The following is a 3,724-nucleotide window of genomic DNA, read 5'->3' on the forward strand; positions in this document are numbered from 1 at the left end:
GGATGGATGGGTGGGTGGGTGGATGGATGGATGGGTGGATGGATGGGTGGGTGGGTGGATGGGTGGGTGGGTGGTGGATGGTGGGTGGGTGGATGGATGGTGGATAGATGGATGGATGGATGCATAGATGAAGGGCTATGGATAAATTGATGGAAAGACAGAAGACAGAAGACAGATGGATAGATGGAAGGATGAAGGATAAATTCCTCCCTTGTTCCCAGCTCAGTCCTAGAATAGGCTGCCTTTTGTCAAAAACTAGGTGCCACGTCCCTGGTGACGATGGAAAAAGGAATGGATGGTGAAGATCTCATACCCACTTCAGATCCAGAACAGGCCCACGAGAGACTCAAGTGGGATCTGCTGGCCAAAGGAGGCTGGTTGAGGTTGGCAGCTCTAAGCTTCCTTTTCCAGGCTCCAGACGGTCCCCCACTCCCCCTGCACCCGGTGCTTCTGCCCATTCAGGCATCATGTTCCCAAGGAGGTGGGGGCTGGCCTGGAGACGCCTTCCCCAGGCAGGTAGCTGTGGAGGGGATGTGGGGACCCCTCCCCCGTCTTCCCCTGGGCCCCTGCACCAGTGCCCCTCGCCCTCCCTGGAGCATCCTGTGCTGACCGAGCCGGGAAGCACCCCACCCGGGTACCTGGATATCGCTCGGTTGTTCACCCCACACAAGGACAATTAACTTGTCCGCTATAAACACCCACTTCGTAGTTCCGACATGAAACTCCCACCAGGCTGAAACTTGGTGCAGAACAGCAATCACTGAAAATAGGCTTTAAAAAAATTGACGTTCTTATAAGAGTTCACCCTCCTCTGCGCACCAGCCTCCCCCAGGGAGGCACATACTTAGGTCCTTTCGTGTGACTCTTTGTGATGCGAGGTGCACTTGAAACGACTCTGGGCCCAGCCCCCCCCCCCCCCCTCCCCCCCCCCCCCGGCCCACCACGCCGCGAGGTCCCCACTGTGCCGCCGGGTCTCGGGGTGAACCTGTGCTCGGTGCCCCGGCCGCCGCCACCTGGGCACCCAGTGCTTTAGGAAGCAGCCCGGTGCCCAAGGCCCTGACTCAACGAGCTGTGGAATGTGGGGAAGGGACTTCCTTTCATGATGACGGGAGGGAGGGACGTGCGCATGGTCTCAGGAAGCTCACACCCCTTCCTGGGGCCGTGTGGCCGTCTCCTGAATGGGGACAGGGCCGCCGGCCTCCTGCCCACGAGGGAGGCGGTGAGGGCTGCGTGGGCTGTGAGGGGTGGGCTGTGTCTGGTACCCTGCTGGGAAGCATCCTGTGAGGGCGGGACTGCCCCCCCCAGTTCACAGGTGAGGACATGAAGGTCTAGAGAGGGGAGGTTGTTTGTTGGCGGTCAAACAGCTATACAGGTGCAGAGGCAGGATCTGAACCCACGTCGGCCGATGTCACCCGGCAGGCGAGGGTGCGTGACGGTGGCGACTCTCTCCGACCTCCTCCTGCCCCGCTGCACCCCGTTTCTAAGTCCGGCTTCTACGGTGTTTGCCGTAAACCAGGAGCCTGTTCGTCCTCAGGGCGGATTTTGCCAAGCGCTCCCTGTGTGTCAGGCACGGGATTCTCTGCCCTCACGGGGCTCCCCTTCCAAGGCAAGTAGGCAGGACGACGCAAGTTCTTGTAAGTGGTTGCCAGCTGGTATTGACGGCTGTCGTCTCAAGATGGAGGGAGTCGCTGTGGATCCCAGACCCGGACCTTGAAGAGAGTGCTCTGCGCTGACACTTGAGTCTTGGTCTCTAAGTGGAGATGCCTGGCCGCCGGCCCGCTCAGGGCCCCTCAAGGGGCGCAGGTGAAAGCGTTAATAGCAGTGATCGTGAACTGCATCAGGACCCCTGCCTTCCAGGGAGGGTCCGGCCCTTGCTCCAGTCCGGTTAAGAAAGTTACAGAAGGCCACCGGCCCCCGCCACCCCCTCCGCACCACAAAGCCCCGCCTTCCCCTTCCTGCCGGTAACCGGTAGTGGCTTTTTGTCACCTTCTTTGTAGTCTTACACCACTGGTGGCACCGTTTAGGGGTGCTCTTTATGGAGATGGAATCGTGCCGCGTGTGCCCTTTGTGTGTTTTTCTTCCTCCGTCAAAGTCCCGTCGGTGAGACTCACCCACCTTCCGAGCAGCGCTGGTTCCTGCGCTCTCGTGGCCCCCGAACATCATTCGGCCTGGGGAACACACTGCACTCCCTTCACCCTGTCCGCTGGCCGTCTGGCTTGTTCCCGACCTCGCGACTGTCAGCAATGCTGCTAAGGACAGGCCTGTATAAGCTCGTGCCTTGTCGGAGTACGGAGAGTTCACATAGAATAGACTTGCTGGGTCACACGGTTTGCATTTCCTCGGGTTCAGCAGATGGGGCAACAGTGTTTCCCGAGGGGGTCAAAGGACGGACGACCCACGTTCCCGCCGGCCCTTGATGTCCTCAGGCCGTCCCCACCTCGTGGTTCTGCAGTTCCCAGGGGGCTCGCTAACAGTTCCAGCCGTGATACAGGTACACGCTGGCTCACCCCGGCCAGCCACTTGGATTTCCCCCGCCCCGGGAAGATCCCACCCGAGGGCTCTCTAGTTTTCCCCTGTTGCTTTTGCCTTTTCTCGTTGATTTACCAACCTCTACTTCAAGATCATGAATACACTCTTGTATGTTATCTTCTGAATGCTTCACTTTTTTTTTTTTTAATTTTTTTTTTCAACGTTTTTTATTTATTTTTGGGACAGAGAGAGACAGAGCATGAACGGGGGAGGGGCAGAGAGAGAGGGAGACACAGAATCGGAAACAGGCTCCAGGCTCCGAGCCATCAGCCCAGAGCCTGACGCGGGGCTCGAACTCACAGACCGCGAGATCGTGACCTGGCTGAAGTCGGACGCCCAACCGACTGGGCCACCCAGGCGCCCCGTGAATGCTTCACTTTTTATGGCTCTGTCTTTAATCCAGCTGGAATGCATTTTTGAGGATGGATTTAGGTGGGAGCACAATTTCTCATCCCCCATCACACACGCAACCTGTCGTCCCAGTGATGTTTACCGAGATGCCCTCTCTTTTCCCACCACGGGGCTGTGTCACCGTCGTCTTAAATCAGGAGTCCACGCAGACAATTGTGTTCTGCTTGTTTGTTAGTCTTTCCCACAGCGACCCCACACCGTCCTGATTATGAGGGTTCACGACGTGCCCTGGCATCCACAGGAACATGTCTTCTCACACCTTTCCTGGCTTTGTGTTTGAGCTGTTGTCGTGCTTTGCAAAGGTCACCTTCAGTGAGGTCCCCCTCAGCCATCTGCTAGTTCGGCAAACTCTCCCCCACCCCCCGCACCCCCAGCAGCCCACCTGCCCCTCACCCTGCCCCGCTGTTCATTTTCCACAAAGTCTTTATCATATTACCCTTCGGCCATGCTGGGTAAGCCGCTTCCTGGGGTGATGTTCCTCGAGGGTCTTGCTGCTGGGACGAAACCTGCACAAGGCAGGGTCTCTGATGAGTGTATTTTCTGATGTATCCCAAGTACCAGGAACCATAAATGTTTGCTGAGTCGAATTTGTATTTCCATGTAGATCTTAGAATCAGAATGTTAAGTTCCACAAAAACTTAGGTAGGATCTGGATAGAAATTTCTTTGGTTCATTTTTTTTTAAAATGTTTATTTATTTTTGAGAGAGAGAGAGAGAGAGAGAGAGAGAGACATAGTGTGAGCCAGGGAGGGGCAGAGAGAGGGGGAGACACAGAATCCGATGC

This window comes from Panthera uncia, chromosome B1 (genome assembly GCF_023721935.1).
Source record: "Panthera uncia isolate 11264 chromosome B1, Puncia_PCG_1.0, whole genome shotgun sequence".
Taxonomy (NCBI): domain Eukaryota; kingdom Metazoa; phylum Chordata; class Mammalia; order Carnivora; family Felidae; genus Panthera; species Panthera uncia.